The following is a 17086-nucleotide window of genomic DNA, read 5'->3' as shown; positions in this document are numbered from 1 at the left end:
TCGTTGATTTAGAGTGGACTGCATTGCCCAGTGTGTGCATTGAGGAGCACATGTTCGTCTTTACTGGGGAGCAAGTTTGCACTCATGAATGTGGCAAAACATTCAAATCCGTAAGTGGGTGAACATTAAAGTCCTAGATGCTGCAAATCTCTATATCTGGATACGGAATGACTGAAAAAAGTTATGTCTCCAGTGTCAAAATGTGTGTAATGCACTAGTAATTCATTTCCTTTATTGACCAGTGAGGTAGCCATGTATGGAGGTGCTGTAGAGTGAAAATCAAGTTTCAAATGGGCAGTGATCCCTGTGCCTGGATAGCTCAGTCGGTAGAGCATCAGACTTTTAATCTGAGGGTCCAGGGTTCAAGTCCCTGTTCAGGCGTACCTTTGCTTCTTTTACAAAAAATTAAGCAGGAAATATGAATTGCTCATTCTAATATGTGCTATTTCTGATGGCATCGCAACCTTGGGCAATATGACTCTAAGGTAGTGGAGTCCAGAGTTCTTGGTTGCTTTGCCAACATTTCAAGCCTGACTGTGCTTCTAAATAGCATGAAATAGCAATCTTTGTACAAAGTTTTAATATTGGGGAGACAGATTGGTCGAAAAAAAAGCAGACAGGCGCTGCTGAGATTCGAACTCAGGATCTCCTGTTTACTAGACAGGCGCTTTAACCAACTAAGCCGCAGCACCTTTTTTGCATCTGGTCTCCTTTCCTTCCTCATGTAATCATTTAGAAGTGAAATCCACTTTTTTAAGGCTGGGCTTCTGTTGCAATATAACTTTTCAAAATTTTTTCCAATTGACTGAAACTCCATTGCACAAAACGAGCATGTCATTAATCGTCGATTTAGAGTGGACTGCATTGCCCAGTGTGTGCATTGAGGAGCACATGTTCGTCTTTACTGGGGAGCAAGTTTGCACTCATGAATGTGGCAAAACATTCAAATCCGTAAGTGGGTGACCATTAAAGTCCTACATGCTGCAAATCTCTATATCTGGATACGGAATGACTGAAAAAAGTTATGTCTCCAGTGTCAAAATGTGTGTAATGCACTAGTAATTCATTTCCTTTATTGACCAGTGAGGTAGCCATGTATGGAGGTGCTGTAGAGTGAAAATCAAGTTTCAAATGGGCAGTGATCCCTGTGCCTGGATAGCTCAGTCGGTAGAGCATCAGACTTTTAATCTGAGGGTCCAGGGTTCAAGTCCCTGTTCAGGCGTACCTTTGCTTCTTTTACAAAAAATTAAGCAGGAAATATGAATTGCTCATTCTAATATGTGCTATTTCTGATGGCATCGCAACCTTGGGCAATATGACTCTAAGGTAGTGGAGTCCAGAGTTCTTGGATGCTTTGCCAACATTTCAAGCCTGACTGTGCTTCTAAATAGCATGAAATAGCAATCTTTGTACAAAGTTTTAATATTGGGGAGACAGATTGGTCGAAAAAAAAGCAGACAGGCGCTGCTGAGATTTGAACTCAGGATCTCCTGTTTACTAGACAGGCGCTTTAACCAACTAAGCCGCAGCACCTTTTTTGCATCTGGTCTCCTTTCCTTCCTCATGTAATCATTTAGAAGTGAAATCCACTTTTTTAAGGCTGGGCTTCTGTTGCAATATAACTTTTCAAAATGTTTTCCAATTGACTGAAACTCCATTGCACAAAACGAGCATGTCATTAATCGTCGATTTAGAGTGGACTGCATTGCCCAGTGTGTGCATTGAGGAGCACATGTTCGTCTTTACTGGGGAGCAAGTTTGCACTCATGAATGTGGCAAAACATTCAAATCCGTAAGTGGGTGAACATTAAAGTCCTAGATGCTGCAAATCTCTATATCTGGATACGGAATGACTGAAAAAAGTTATGTCTCCAGTGTCAAAATGTGTGTAATGCACTAGTAATTCATTTCCTTTATTGCCCAGTGAGGTAGCCATGTATGGAGGTGCTGTAGAGTGAAAATCAAGTTTCAAATGGGCAGTAATCCCTGTGCCTGGATAGCTCAGTCGGTAGAGCATCAGACTTTTAATCTGAGGGTCCAGGGTTCAAGTCCCTGTTTAGGCATACCTTTGCTTCTTTTACAAAAAATTAAGCAGGAAATATGAATTGCTCATTCTAATATGTGCTATTTCTGATGGCATCGCAACCTTGGGCAATATGACTCTAAGGTAGTGGAGTCCAGAGTTCTTGGATGCTTTGCCAACATTTCAAGCCTGACTGTACTTCTAAATAGCATGAAATAGCAATCTTTGTACAAAGTTTTAATATTGGGGAGACAGATTGGTCGAAAAAAAAGCAGACAGGCGCTGCTGAGATTCGAACTCAGGATCTCCTGTTTACTAGATAGGCGCTTTAACCAACTAAGCCGCAGCACCTTTTTTGCATCTGGTCTCCTTTCCTTCCTCATGTAATCATTTAGAAGTGAAATCCACTTTTTTAAGGCTGGGCTTCTGTTGCAATATAACTTTTCAAAATGTTTTCCAATTGACTGAAACTCCATTGCACAAAACGAGCATGTCATTAATCGTCGATTTAGAGTGGACTGCATTGCCCAGTGTGTGCATTGAGGAGCACATGTTCGTCTTTACTGGGGAGCAAGTTTGCACTCATGAATGTGGCAAAACATTCAAATCCGTAAGTGGGTGACCATTAATGTCCTACATGCTGCAAATCTCTATATCTGGATACGGAATGACTGAAAAAAGTTATGTCTCCAGTGTCAAAATGTGTGTAATGCACTAGTAATTCATTTCCTTTATTGACCAGTGAGGTAGCCATGTATGGAGGTGCTGTAGAGTGAAAATCAAGTTTCAAATGGGCAGTGATCCCTGTGCCTGGATAGCTCAGTCGGTAGAGCATCAGACTTTTAATCTGAGGGTCCAGGGTTCAAGTCCCTGTTCAGGCGTACCTTTGCTTCTTTTACAAAAAATTAAGCAGGAAATATGAATTGCTCATTCTAATATGTGCTATTTCTGATGGCATCGCAACCTTGGGCAATATGACTCTAAGGTAGTGGAGTCCAGAGTTCTTGGATGCTTTGCCAACATTTCAAGCCTGACTGTGCTTCTAAATAGCATGAAATAGCAATCTTTGTACAAAGTTTTAATATTGGGGAGACAGATTGGTCGAAAAAAAAGCAGACAGGCGCTGCTGAGATTCAAACTCAGGATCTCCTGTTTACTAGACAGGTGCTTTAACCAACTAAGCCGCAGCACCTTTTTTGCATCTGGTCTCCTTTCCTTCCTCATGTAATCATTTAGAAGTGAAATCCACTTTTTTAAGGCTGGGCTTCTGTTGCAATATAACTTTTCAAAATGTTTTCCAATTGACTGAAACTCCATTGCACAAAACGAGCATGTCATTAATCGTCGATTTAGAGTGGACTGCATTGCCCAGTGTGTGCATTGAGGAGCACATGTTCGTCTTTACTGGGGAGCAAGTTTGCACTCATGAATGTGGCAAAACATTCAAATCCGTAAGTGGGTGAACATTAAAGTCCTAGATGCTGCAAATCTCTATATCTGGATACGGAATGTCTGAAAAAAGTTATGTCTCCAGTGTCAAAATGTGTGTAATGCACTAGTAATTCATTTCCTTTATTGACCAGTGAGGTAGCCATGTATGGAGGTACTGTAGAGTGAAAATCAAGTTTCAAATGGGCAGTGATCCCTGTGCCTGGATAGCTCAGTCGGTAGAGCATCAGACTTTTAATCTGAGGGTCCAGGGTTCAAGTCACGGTTCAGGCGTACCTTTGCTTCTTTTACAAAAAATTAAGCAGGAAATATGAATTGCTCATTCTAATATGTGCTATTTCTGATGGCATCGCAACCTTGGGCAATATGACTCTAAGGTAGTGGAGTCCAGAGTTCTTGGAGGCTTTGCCAACATTTCAAGCCTGACTGTGCTTCTAAATAGCATGAAATAGCAATCTTTGTACAAAGTTTTAACATTGGGGAGACAGATTGGTCGAAAAAAAAGCAGACAGGCGCTGGTGAGATTCGAACTCAGGATCTCCTGTTTACTAGACAGGCGCTTTAACCAACTAAGCCACAGCACCTTTTTTGCATCTGGTCTCCTTTCCTTCCTCATGTAATCATTTAGAAGTGAAATCCACTTTTTTAACGCTGGGCTTCTGTTGCAATATAACTTTTCAAAATGTTTTCCAATTGACTGAAACTCCATTGCACAAAACGAGCATGTCATTAATCGTCGATTTAGAGTGGACTGCATTGCCCAGTGTGTGCATTGAGGAGCACATGTTCGTCTTTACTGGGGAGCAAGTTTGCACTCATGAATGTGGCAAAACATTCAAATCCGTAAGTGGGTGACCATTAAAGTCCTACATGCTGCAAATCTCTATATCTGGATACGGAATGACTGAAAAAAGTTATGTCTCCAGTGTCAAAATGTGTGTAATGCACTAGTAATTCATTTCCTTTATTGACCAGTGAGGTAGCCATGTATGGAGGTGCTGTAGAGTGAAAATCAAGTTTCAAATGGGCAGTGATCCCTGTGCCTGGATAGCTCAGTCGGTAGAGCATCAGACTTTTAATCTGAGGGTCCAGGGTTCAAGTCCCTGTTCAGGCGTACCTTTGCTTCTTTTACAAAAAATTAAGCAGGAAATATGAATTGCTCATTCTAATATGTGCTATTTCTGATGGCATCGCAACCTTGGGCAATATGACTCTAAGGTAGTGGAGTCCAGAGTTCTTGGATGCTTTGCCAACATTTCAAGCCTGACTGTGCTTCTAAATAGCATGAAATAGCAATCTTTGTACAAAGTTTTAATATTGGGGAGACAGATTGGTCGAAAAAAAAGCAGACAGGCGCTGGTGAGATTCGAACTCAGGATCTCCTGTTTACTAGACAGGCGCTTTAACCAACTAAGCCACAGCACCTTTTTTGCATCTGGTCTCCTTTCCTTCCTCATGTAATCATTTAGAAGTGAAATCCACTTTTTTAACGCTGGGCTTCTGTTGCAATATAACTTTTCAAAATGTTTTCCAATTGACTGAAACTCCATTGCACAAAACGAGCATGTCATTAATCGTCGATTTAGAGTGGACTGCATTGCCCAGTGTGTGCATTGAGGAGCACATGTTCGTCTTTACTGGGGAGCAAGTTTGCACTCATGAATGTGGCAAAACATTCAAATCCGTAAGTGGGTGAACATTAAAGTCCTAGATGCTGCAAATCTCTATATCTGGATACGGAATGACTGAAAAAAGTTATGTCTCCAGTGTCAAAATGTGTGTAATGCACTAGTAATTAATTTCCTTTATTGACCAGTGAGGTAGCCATGTATGGAGGTGCTGTAGAGTGAAAATCAAGTTTCAAATGGGCAGTGATCCCTGTGCCTGGATAGCTCAGTCGGTAGAGCATCAGACTTTTAATCTGAGGGTCCAGGGTTCAAGTCACGGTTCAGGCGTACCTTTGCTTCTTTTACAAAAAATTAAGCAGGAAATATGAATTGCTCATTCTAATATGTGCTATTTCTGATGGCATCGCAACCTTGGGCAATATGACTCTAAGGTAGTGGAGTCCAGAGTTCTTGGAGGCTTTGCCAACATTTCAAGCCTGACTGTGCTTCTAAATAGCATGAAATAGCAATCTTTGTACAAAGTTTTAACATTGGGGAGACATATTGGTCGAAAAAAAAGCAGACAGGCGCTGCTGACATTCAAACTCAGGATCTCCTGTTTACTAGACAGGCGCTTTAATCAACTAAGCCACAGCACCTTTTTTGCATCTGGTCTCCTTTCCTTCCTCATGTAATCATTTAGAAGTGAAATCCACTTTTTTTAAGGCTAGGCTTCTGTAGCAATATAACTTTTCAAAATGTTTTCCAATTGACTGAAACTCCATTGCACAAAACGAGCATGTCATTAATCGTCGATTTAGAGTGGACTGCATTGCCCAGTGTGTGCATTGAGGAGCACATGTTCGTCTTTACTGGGGAGCAAGTTTGCACTCATGAATGTGGCAAAACATTCAAATCCGTAAGTGGGTGAACATTAAAGTCCTAGATGCTGCAAATCTCTATATCTGGATACGGAATGACTGAAAAAAGTTATGTCTCCAGTGTCAAAATGTGTGTAATGCACTAGTAATTCATTTCCTTTATTGCCCAGTGAGGTAGCCATGTATGGAGGTGCTGTAGAGTGAAAATCAAGTTTCAAATGGGCAGTAATCCCTGTGCCTGGATAGCTCAGTCGGTAGAGCATCAGACTTTTAATCTGAGGGTCCCTGTTCAGGCGTACCTTTGCTTCTTTTACAAAAAATTAAGCAGGAAATATGAATTGCTCATTCTAATATGTGCTATTTCTGATGGCATCGCAACCTTGGGCAATATGACTCTAAGGTAGTGGAGTCCAGAGTTCTTGGATGCTTTGCCAACATTTCAAGCCTGACTGTGCTTCTAAATAGCATGAAATAGCAATCTTTGTACAAAGTTTTAATATTGGGGAGACAGATTGGTCGAAAAAAAAGCAGACAGGCGCTGCTGAGATTCGAACTCAGGATCTCCTGTTTACTAGACAGGCGCTTTAACCAACTAAGCCGCAGCACCTTTTTTGCATCTGGTCTCCTTTCCTTCCTCATGTAATCATTTAGAAGTGAAATCCACTTTTTTAAGGCTGGGCTTCTGTTGCAATATAACTTTTCAAAATGTTTTCCAATTGACTGAAACTCCATTGCACAAAACGAGCATGTCATTAATCGTCGATTTAGAGTGGACTGCATTGCCCAGTGTGTGCATTGAGGAGCACATGTTCGTCTTTACTGGGGAGCAAGTTTGCACTCATGAATGTGGCAAAACATTCAAATCCGTAAGTGGGTGACCATTAAAGTCCTACATGCTGCAAATCTCTATATCTGGATACGGAATGACTGAAAAAAGTTATGTCTCCAGTGTCAAAATGTGTGTAATGCACTAGTAATTCATTTCCTTTATTGACCAGTGAGGTAGCCATGTATGGAGGTGCTGTAGAGTGAAAATCAAGTTTCAAATGGGCAGTGATCCCTGTGCCTGGATAGCTCAGTCGGTAGAGCATCAGACTTTTAATCTGAGGGTCCAGGGTTCAAGTCCCTGTTCAGGCGTACCTTTGCTTCTTTTACAAAAAATTAAGCAGGAAATATGAATTGCTCATTCTAATATGTGCTATTTCTGATGGCATCGCAACCTTGGGCAATATGACTCTAAGGTAGTGGAGTCCAGAGTTCTTGGAGGCTTTGCCAACATTTCAAGCCTGACTGTGCTTCTAAATAGCATGAAATAGCAATCTTTGTACAAAGTTTTAATATTGGGGAGACAGATTGGTCGAAAAAAAAGCAGACAGGCGCTGCTGAGATTCGAACTCAGGATCTCCTGTTTACTAGACAGGCGCTTTAACCAACTAAGCCGCAGCACCTTTTTTGCATCTGGTCTCCTTTCCTTCCTCATGTAATCATTTAGAAGTGAAATCCACTTTTTTAAGGCTGGGCTTCTGTTGCAATATAACTTTTCAAAATGTTTTCCAATTGACTGAAACTCCATTGCACAAAACGAGCATGTCATTAATCGTCGATTTAGAGTGGACTGCATTGCCCAGTGTGTGCATTGAGGAGCACATGTTCGTCTTTACTGGGGAGCAAGTTTGCACTCATGAATGTGGCAAAACATTCAAATCCGTAAGTGGGTGACCATTAAAGTCCTACATGCTGCAAATCTCTATATCTGGATACGGAATGACTGAAAAAAGTTATGTCTCCAGTGTCAAAATGTGTGTAATGCACTAGTAATTCATTTCCTTTATTGACCAGTGAGGTAGCCATGTATGGAGGTGCTGTAGAGTGAAAATCAAGTTTCAAATGGGCAGTGATCCCTGTGCCTGGATAGCTCAGTCGGTAGAGCATCAGACTTTTAATCTGAGGGTCCAGGGTTCAAGTCCCTGTTCAGGCGTACCTTTGCTTCTTTTACAAAAAATTAAGCAGGAAATATGAATTGCTCATTCTAATATGTGCTATTTCTGATGGCATCGCAACCTTGGGCAATATGACTCTAAGGTAGTGGAGTCCAGAGTTCTTGGATGCTTTGCCAACATTTCAAGCCTGACTGTGCTTCTAAATAGCATGAAATAGCAATCTTTGTACAAAGTTTTAATATTGGGGAGACAGATTGGTCGAAAAAAAAGCAGACAGGCGCTGGTGAGATTCGAACTCAGGATCTCCTGTTTACTAGACAGGCGCTTTAACCAACTAAGCCACAGCACCTTTTTTGCATCTGGTCTCCTTTCCTTCCTCATGTAATCATTTAGAAGTGAAATCCACTTTTTTAACGCTGGGCTTCTGTTGCAATATAACTTTTCAAAATGTTTTCCAATTGACTGAAACTCCATTGCACAAAACGAGCATGTCATTAATCGTCGATTTAGAGTGGACTGCATTGCCCAGTGTGTGCATTGAGGAGCACATGTTCGTCTTTACTGGGGAGCAAGTTTGCACTCATGAATGTGGCAAAACATTCAAATCCGTAAGTGGGTGAACATTAAAGTCCTAGATGCTGCAAATCTCTATATCTGGATACGGAATGACTGAAAAAAGTTATGTCTCCAGTGTCAAAATGTGTGTAATGCACTAGTAATTAATTTCCTTTATTGACCAGTGAGGTAGCCATGTATGGAGGTGCTGTAGAGTGAAAATCAAGTTTCAAATGGGCAGTGATCCCTGTGCCTGGATAGCTCAGTCGGTAGAGCATCAGACTTTTAATCTGAGGGTCCAGGGTTCAAGTCACGGTTCAGGCGTACCTTTGCTTCTTTTACAAAAAATTAAGCAGGAAATATGAATTGCTCATTCTAATATGTGCTATTTCTGATGGCATCGCAACCTTGGGCAATATGACTCTAAGGTAGTGGAGTCCAGAGTTCTTGGAGGCTTTGCCAACATTTCAAGCCTGACTGTGCTTCTAAATAGCATGAAATAGCAATCTTTGTACAAAGTTTTAACATTGGGGAGACATATTGGTCGAAAAAAAAGCAGACAGGCGCTGCTGACATTCAAACTCAGGATCTCCTGTTTACTAGACAGGCGCTTTAATCAACTAAGCCACAGCACCTTTTTTGCATCTGGTCTCCTTTCCTTCCTCATGTAATCATTTAGAAGTGAAATCCACTTTTTTTAAGGCTAGGCTTCTGTAGCAATATAACTTTTCAAAATGTTTTCCAATTGACTGAAACTCCATTGCACAAAACGAGCATGTCATTAATCGTCGATTTAGAGTGGACTGCATTGCCCAGTGTGTGCATTGAGGAGCACATGTTCGTCTTTACTGGGGAGCAAGTTTGCACTCATGAATGTGGCAAAACATTCAAATCCGTAAGTGGGTGAACATTAAAGTCCTAGATGCTGCAAATCTCTATATCTGGATACGGAATGACTGAAAAAAGTTATGTCTCCAGTGTCAAAATGTGTGTAATGCACTAGTAATTCATTTCCTTTATTGCCCAGTGAGGTAGCCATGTATGGAGGTGCTGTAGAGTGAAAATCAAGTTTCAAATGGGCAGTAATCCCTGTGCCTGGATAGCTCAGTCGGTAGAGCATCAGACTTTTAATCTGAGGGTCCCTGTTCAGGCGTACCTTTGCTTCTTTTACAAAAAATTAAGCAGGAAATATGAATTGCTCATTCTAATATGTGCTATTTCTGATGGCATCGCAACCTTGGGCAATATGACTCTAAGGTAGTGGAGTCCAGAGTTCTTGGATGCTTTGCCAACATTTCAAGCCTGACTGTGCTTCTAAATAGCATGAAATAGCAATCTTTGTACAAAGTTTTAATATTGGGGAGACAGATTGGTCGAAAAAAAAGCAGACAGGCGCTGCTGAGATTCGAACTCAGGATCTCCTGTTTACTAGACAGGCGCTTTAACCAACTAAGCCGCAGCACCTTTTTTGCATCTGGTCTCCTTTCCTTCCTCATGTAATCATTTAGAAGTGAAATCCACTTTTTTAAGGCTGGGCTTCTGTTGCAATATAACTTTTCAAAATGTTTTCCAATTGACTGAAACTCCATTGCACAAAACGAGCATGTCATTAATCGTCGATTTAGAGTGGACTGCATTGCCCAGTGTGTGCATTGAGGAGCACATGTTCGTCTTTACTGGGGAGCAAGTTTGCACTCATGAATGTGGCAAAACATTCAAATCCGTAAGTGGGTGACCATTAAAGTCCTACATGCTGCAAATCTCTATATCTGGATACGGAATGACTGAAAAAAGTTATGTCTCCAGTGTCAAAATGTGTGTAATGCACTAGTAATTCATTTCCTTTATTGACCAGTGAGGTAGCCATGTATGGAGGTGCTGTAGAGTGAAAATCAAGTTTCAAATGGGCAGTGATCCCTGTGCCTGGATAGCTCAGTCGGTAGAGCATCAGACTTTTAATCTGAGGGTCCAGGGTTCAAGTCCCTGTTCAGGCGTACCTTTGCTTCTTTTACAAAAAATTAAGCAGGAAATATGAATTGCTCATTCTAATATGTGCTATTTCTGATGGCATCGCAACCTTGGGCAATATGACTCTAAGGTAGTGGAGTCCAGAGTTCTTGGAGGCTTTGCCAACATTTCAAGCCTGACTGTGCTTCTAAATAGCATGAAATAGCAATCTTTGTACAAAGTTTTAATATTGGGGAGACAGATTGGTCGAAAAAAAAGCAGACAGGCGCTGCTGAGATTCGAACTCAGGATCTCCTGTTTACTAGACAGGCGCTTTAACCAACTAAGCCGCAGCACCTTTTTTGCATCTGGTCTCCTTTCCTTCCTCATGTAATCATTTAGAAGTGAAATCCACTTTTTTAAGGCTGGGCTTCTGTTGCAATATAACTTTTCAAAATGTTTTCCAATTGACTGAAACTCCATTGCACAAAACGAGCATGTCATTAATCGTCGATTTAGAGTGGACTGCATTGCCCAGTGTGTGCATTGAGGAGCACATGTTCGTCTTTACTGGGGAGCAAGTTTGCACTCATGAATGTGGCAAAACATTCAAATCCGTAAGTGGGTGACCATTAAAGTCCTACATGCTGCAAATCTCTATATCTGGATACGGAATGACTGAAAAAAGTTATGTCTCCAGTGTCAAAATGTGTGTAATGCACTAGTAATTCATTTCCTTTATTGACCAGTGAGGTAGCCATGTATGGAGGTGCTGTAGAGTGAAAATCAAGTTTCAAATGGGCAGTGATCCCTGTGCCTGGATAGCTCAGTCGGTAGAGCATCAGACTTTTAATCTGAGGGTCCAGGGTTCAAGTCCCTGTTCAGGCGTACCTTTGCTTCTTTTACAAAAAATTAAGCAGGAAATATGAATTGCTCATTCTAATATGTGCTATTTCTGATGGCATCGCAACCTTGGGCAATATGACTCTAAGGTAGTGGAGTCCAGAGTTCTTGGAGGCTTTGCCAACATTTCAAGCCTGACTGTGCTTCTAAATAGCATGAAATAGCAATCTTTGTACAAAGTTTTAACATTGGGGAGACAGATTGGTCGAAAAAAAAGCAGACAGGCGCTGCTGAGATTCAAACTCAGGATCTCCTGTTTACTAGACAGGCGCTTTAACCAACTAAGCCACAGCACCTTTTTTGCATCTGGTCTCCTTTCCTTCCTCATGTAATCATTTAGAAGTGAAATCCACTTTTTTTAAGGCTAGGCTTCTGTAGCAATATAACTTTTCAAAATGTTTTCCAATTGACTGAAACTCCATTGCACAAAACGAGCATGTCATTAATCGTCGATTTAGAGTGGACTGCATTGCCCAGTGTGTGCATTGAGGAGCACATGTTCGTCTTTACTGGGGAGCAAGTTTGCACTCATGAATGTGGCAAAACATTCAAATCCGTAAGTGGGTGAACATTAAAGTCCTAGATGCTGCAAATCTCTATATCTGGATACGGAATGACTGAAAAAAGTTATGTCTCCAGTGTCAAAATGTGTGTAATGCACTAGTAATTCATTTCCTTTATTGCCCAGTGAGGTAGCCATGTATGGAGGTGCTGTAGAGTGAAAATCAAGTTTCAAATGGGCAGTGATCCCTGTGCCTGGATAGCTCAGTCGGTAGAGCATCAGACTTTTCATCTGAGGGTCCAGGGTTCAAGTCCCTGTTCAGGCGTACCTTTGCTTCTTTTACAAAAAATTAAGCAGGAAATATGAATTGCTCATTCTAATATGTGCTATTTCTGATGGCATCGCAACCTTGGGCAATATGACTCTAAGGTAGTGGAGTCCAGAGTTCTTGGATGCTTTGCCAACATTTCAAGCCTGACTGTGCTTCTAAATAGCATGAAATAGCAATCTTTGTACAAAGTTTTAATATTGGGGAGACAGATTGGTCGAAAAAAAAGCAGACAGGCGCTGGTGAGATTCGAACTCAGGATCTCCTGTTTACTAGACAGGCGCTTTAACCAACTAAGCCACAGCACCTTTTTTGCATCTGGTCTCCTTTCCTTCCTCATGTAATCATTTAGAAGTGAAATCCACTTTTTTAAGGCTGGGCTTCTGTTGCAATATAACTTTTCAAAATGTTTTCCAATTGACTGAAACTCCATTGCACAAAACGAGCATGTCATTAATCGTCGATTTAGAGTGGACTGCATTGCCCAGTGTGTGCATTGAGGAGCACATGTTCGTCTTTACTGGGGAGCAAGTTTGCACTCATGAATGTGGCAAAACATTCAAATCCGTAAGTGGGTGAACATTAAAGTCCTAGATGCTGCAAATCTCTATATCTGGATACGGAATGACTGAAAAAAGTTATGTCTCCAGTGTCAAAATGTGTGTAATGCACTAGTAATTAATTTCCTTTATTGACCAGTGAGGTAGCCATGTATGGAGGTGCTGTAGAGTGAAAATCAAGTTTCAAATGGGCAGTGATCCCTGTGCCTGGATAGCTCAGTCGGTAGAGCATCAGACTTTTAATCTGAGGGTCCAGGGTTCAAGTCACGGTTCAGGCGTACCTTTGCTTCTTTTACAAAAAATTAAGCAGGAAATATGAATTGCTCATTCTAATATGTGCTATTTCTGATGGCATCGCAACCTTGGGCAATATGACTCTAAGGTAGTGGAGTCCAGAGTTCTTGGAGGCTTTGCCAACATTTCAAGCCTGACTGTGCTTCTAAATAGCATGAAATAGCAATCTTTGTACAAAGTTTTAACATTGGGGAGACAGATTGGTCGAAAAAAAAGCAGACAGGCGCTGCTGACATTCAAACTCAGGATCTCCTGTTTACTAGACAGGCGCTTTAACCAACTAAGCCACAGCACCTTTTTTGCATCTGGTCTCCTTTCCTTCCTCATGTAATCATTTAGAAGTGAAATCCACTTTTTTTAAGGCTAGGCTTCTGTAGCAATATAACTTTTCAAAATGTTTTCCAATTGACTGAAACTCCATTGCACAAAACGAGCATGTCATTAATCGTCGATTTAGAGTGGACTGCATTGCCCAGTGTGTGCATTGAGGAGCACATGTTCGTCTTTACTGGGGAGCAAGTTTGCACTCATGAATGTGGCAAAACATTCAAATCCGTAAGTGGGTGACCATTAAAGTCCTACATGCTGCAAATCTCTATATCTGGATACGGAATGACTGAAAAAAGTTATGTCTCCAGTGTCAAAATGTGTGTAATGCACTAGTAAATCATTTCCTTTATTGACCAGTGAGGTAGCCATGTATGGAGGTGCTGTAGAGTGAAAATCAAGTTTCAAATGGGCAGTGATCCCTGTGCCTGGATAGCTCAGTCGGTAGAGCATCAGACTTTTAATCTGAGGGTCCAGGGTTCAAGTCCCTGTTCAGGCGTACCTTTGCTTCTTTTACAAAAAATTAAGCAGGAAATATGAATTGCTCATTCTAATATGTGCTATTTCTGATGGCATCGCAACCTTGGGCAATATGACTCTAAGGTAGTGGAGTCCAGAGTTCTTGGATGCTTTGCCAACATTTCAAGCCTGACTGTGCTTCTAAATAGCATGAAATAGCAATCTTTGTACAAAGTTTTAATATTGGGGAGACAGATTGGTCGAAAAAAAAGCAGACAGGCGCTGGTGAGATTCGAACTCAGGATCTCCTGTTTACTAGACAGGCGCTTTAACCAACTAAGCCACAGCACCTTTTTTGCATCTGGTCTCCTTTCCTTCCTCATGTAATCATTTAGAAGTGAAATCCACTTTTTTAACGCTGGGCTTCTGTTGCAATATAACTTTTCAAAATGTTTTCCAATTGACTGAAACTCCATTGCACAAAACGAGCATGTCATTAATCGTCGATTTAGAGTGGACTGCATTGCCCAGTGTGTGCATTGAGGAGCACATGTTCGTCTTTACTGGGGAGCAAGTTTGCACTCATGAATGTGGCAAAACATTCAAATCCGTAAGTGGGTGAACATTAAAGTCCTAGATGCTGCAAATCTCTATATCTGGATACGGAATGACTGAAAAAAGTTATGTCTCCAGTGTCAAATTGTGTGTAATGCACTAGTAATTAATTTCCTTTATTGACCAGTGAGGTAGCCATGTATGGAGGTGCTGTAGAGTGAAAATCAAGTTTCAAATGGGCAGTGATCCCTGTGCCTGGATAGCTCAGTCGGTAGAGCATCAGACTTTTAATCTGAGGGTCCAGGGTTCAAGTCACGGTTCAGGCGTACCTTTGCTTCTTTTACAAAAAATTAAGCAGGAAATATGAATTGCTCATTCTAATATGTGCTATTTCTGATGGCATCGCAACCTTGGGCAATATGACTCTAAGGTAGTGGAGTCCAGAGTTCTTGGAGGCTTTGCCAACATTTCAAGCCTGACTGTGCTTCTAAATAGCATGAAATAGCAATCTTTGTACAAAGTTTTAACATTGGGGAGACATATTGGTCGAAAAAAAAGCAGACAGGCGCTGCTGACATTCAAACTCAGGATCTCCTGTTTACTAGACAGGCGCTTTAACCAACTAAGCCACAGCACCTTTTTTGCATCTGGTCTCCTTTCCTTCCTCATGTAATCATTTAGAAGTGAAATCCACTTTTTTTAAGGCTAGGCTTCTGTAGCAATATAACTTTTCAAAATGTTTTCCAATTGACTGAAACTCCATTGCACAAAACGAGCATGTCATTAATCGTCGATTTAGAGTGGACTGCATTGCCCAGTGTGTGCATTGAGGAGCACATGTTCGTCTTTACTGGGGAGCAAGTTTGCACTCATGAATGTGGCAAAACATTCAAATCCGTAAGTGGGTGACCATTAAAGTCCTACATGCTGCAAATCTCTATATCTGGATACGGAATGACTGAAAAAAGTTATGTCTCCAGTGTCAAAATGTGTGTAATGCACTAGTAAATCATTTCCTTTATTGACCAGTGAGGTAGCCATGTATGGAGGTGCTGTAGAGTGAAAATCAAGTTTCAAATGGGCAGTGATCCCTGTGCCTGGATAGCTCAGTCGGTAGAGCATCAGACTTTTAATCTGAGGGTCCAGGGTTCAAGTCCCTGTTCAGGCGTACCTTTGCTTCTTTTACAAAAAATTAAGCAGGAAATATGAATTGCTCATTCTAATATGTGCTATTTCTGATGGCATCGCAACCTTGGGCAATATGACTCTAAGGTAGTGGAGTCCAGAGTTCTTGGATGCTTTGCCAACATTTCAAGCCTGACTGTGCTTCTAAATAGCATGAAATAGCAATCTTTGTACAAAGTTTTAATATTGGGGAGACAGATTGGTCGAAAAAAAAGCAGACAGGCGCTGGTGAGATTCGAACTCAGGATCTCCTGTTTACTAGACAGGCGCTTTAACCAACTAAGCCACAGCACCTTTTTTGCATCTGGTCTTCTTTCCTTCCTCATGTAATCATTTAGAAGTGAAATCCACTTTTTTAACGCTGGGCTTCTGTTGCAATATAACTTTTCAAAATGTTTTCCAATTGACTGAAACTCCATTGCACAAAACGAGCATGTCATTAATCGTCGATTTAGAGTGGACTGCATTGCCCAGTGTGTGCATTGAGGAGCACATGTTCGTCTTTACTGGGGAGCAAGTTTGCACTCATGAATGTGGCAAAACATTCAAATCCGTAAGTGGGTGAACATTAAAGTCCTAGATGCTGCAAATCTCTATATCTGGATACGGAATGACTGAAAAAAGTTATGTCTCCAGTGTCAAATTGTGTGTAATGCACTAGTAATTAATTTCCTTTATTGACCAGTGAGGTAGCCATGTATGGAGGTGCTGTAGAGTGAAAATCAAGTTTCAAATGGGCAGTGATCCCTGTGCCTGGATAGCTCAGTCGGTAGAGCATCAGACTTTTAATCTGAGGGTCCAGGGTTCAAGTCACGGTTCAGGCGTACCTTTGCTTCTTTTACAAAAAATTAAGCAGGAAATATGAATTGCTCATTCTAATATGTGCTATTTCTGATGGCATCGCAACCTTGGGCAATATGACTCTAAGGTAGTGGAGTCCAGAGTTCTTGGAGGCTTTGCCAACATTTCAAGCCTGACTGTGCTTCTAAATAGCATGAAATAGCAATCTTTGTACAAAGTTTTAACATTGGGGAGACATATTGGTCGAAAAAAAAGCAGACAGGCGCTGCTGACATTCAAACTCAGGATCTCCTGTTTACTAGACAGGCGCTTTAACCAACTAAGCCACAGCACCTTTTTTGCATCTGGTCTCCTTTCCTTCCTCATGTAATCATTTAGAAGTGAAATCCACTTTTTTTAAGGCTAGGCTTCTGTAGCAATATAACTTTTCAAAATGTTTTCCAATTGACTGAAACTCCATTGCACAAAACGAGCATGTCATTAATCGTCGATTTAGAGTGGACTGCATTGCCCAGTGTGTGCATTGAGGAGCACATGTTCGTCTTTACTGGGGAGCAAGTTTGCACTCATGAATGTGGCAAAACATTCAAATCCGTAAGTGGGTGAACATTAAAGTCCTAGATGCTGCAAATCTCTATATCTGGATACGGAATGACTGAAAAAAGTTATGTCTCCAGTGTCAAAATGTGTGTAATGCACTAGTAATTCATTTCCTTTATTGCCCAGTGAGGTAGCCATGTATGGAGGTGCTGTAGAGTGAAAATCAAGTT

At 41.1% G+C, this 17086-nt stretch overlaps 11 non-coding genes across 11 annotated transcripts; all 11 read left to right on the top strand.

Moving 5' to 3' along the window:
* Nucleotides 1-308: 308 nt before the first annotated feature.
* Nucleotides 309-381, top strand: TRNAK-UUU (transfer RNA lysine (anticodon UUU)). Its single transcript has one exon. It is a non-coding gene; the product is annotated as a tRNA-Lys (tRNA).
* A 768-nt stretch (nucleotides 382-1149) lies between these two features.
* TRNAK-UUU (transfer RNA lysine (anticodon UUU)) lies at nucleotides 1150-1222 on the top strand. The gene has a single exon. It is a non-coding gene; the product is annotated as a tRNA-Lys (tRNA).
* A 768-nt stretch (nucleotides 1223-1990) lies between these two features.
* TRNAK-UUU (transfer RNA lysine (anticodon UUU)) lies at nucleotides 1991-2063 on the top strand. Its single transcript has one exon. It is a non-coding gene; the product is annotated as a tRNA-Lys (tRNA).
* Nucleotides 2064-2831: 768 nt separating this feature from the next.
* TRNAK-UUU (transfer RNA lysine (anticodon UUU)) lies at nucleotides 2832-2904 on the top strand. The gene has a single exon. It is a non-coding gene; the product is annotated as a tRNA-Lys (tRNA).
* A 1609-nt stretch (nucleotides 2905-4513) lies between these two features.
* On the top strand, nucleotides 4514-4586 carry TRNAK-UUU (transfer RNA lysine (anticodon UUU)). The gene has a single exon. It is a non-coding gene; the product is annotated as a tRNA-Lys (tRNA).
* A 2438-nt stretch (nucleotides 4587-7024) lies between these two features.
* Nucleotides 7025-7097, top strand: TRNAK-UUU (transfer RNA lysine (anticodon UUU)). The gene has a single exon. It is a non-coding gene; the product is annotated as a tRNA-Lys (tRNA).
* A 768-nt stretch (nucleotides 7098-7865) lies between these two features.
* Nucleotides 7866-7938, top strand: TRNAK-UUU (transfer RNA lysine (anticodon UUU)). The gene has a single exon. It is a non-coding gene; the product is annotated as a tRNA-Lys (tRNA).
* A 2438-nt stretch (nucleotides 7939-10376) lies between these two features.
* TRNAK-UUU (transfer RNA lysine (anticodon UUU)) lies at nucleotides 10377-10449 on the top strand. Its single transcript has one exon. It is a non-coding gene; the product is annotated as a tRNA-Lys (tRNA).
* Nucleotides 10450-11217: 768 nt separating this feature from the next.
* Nucleotides 11218-11290, top strand: TRNAK-UUU (transfer RNA lysine (anticodon UUU)). Its single transcript has one exon. It is a non-coding gene; the product is annotated as a tRNA-Lys (tRNA).
* A 2452-nt stretch (nucleotides 11291-13742) lies between these two features.
* On the top strand, nucleotides 13743-13815 carry TRNAK-UUU (transfer RNA lysine (anticodon UUU)). Its single transcript has one exon. It is a non-coding gene; the product is annotated as a tRNA-Lys (tRNA).
* Nucleotides 13816-15425: 1610 nt separating this feature from the next.
* TRNAK-UUU (transfer RNA lysine (anticodon UUU)) lies at nucleotides 15426-15498 on the top strand. Its single transcript has one exon. It is a non-coding gene; the product is annotated as a tRNA-Lys (tRNA).
* Nucleotides 15499-17086: the final 1588 nt, after the last annotated feature.

This window comes from Ambystoma mexicanum, unplaced genomic scaffold (genome assembly GCF_040938575.1).
Source record: "Ambystoma mexicanum isolate Mex_15411 unplaced genomic scaffold, UKY_AmexF1_1 Mex_scaf1, whole genome shotgun sequence".
In the NCBI taxonomy this organism is placed as follows: domain Eukaryota; kingdom Metazoa; phylum Chordata; class Amphibia; order Caudata; family Ambystomatidae; genus Ambystoma; species Ambystoma mexicanum.
The sequence above is the reverse complement of the archived record's forward strand: the minus strand, read 5'-3'. Positions and strand labels throughout refer to the sequence as shown.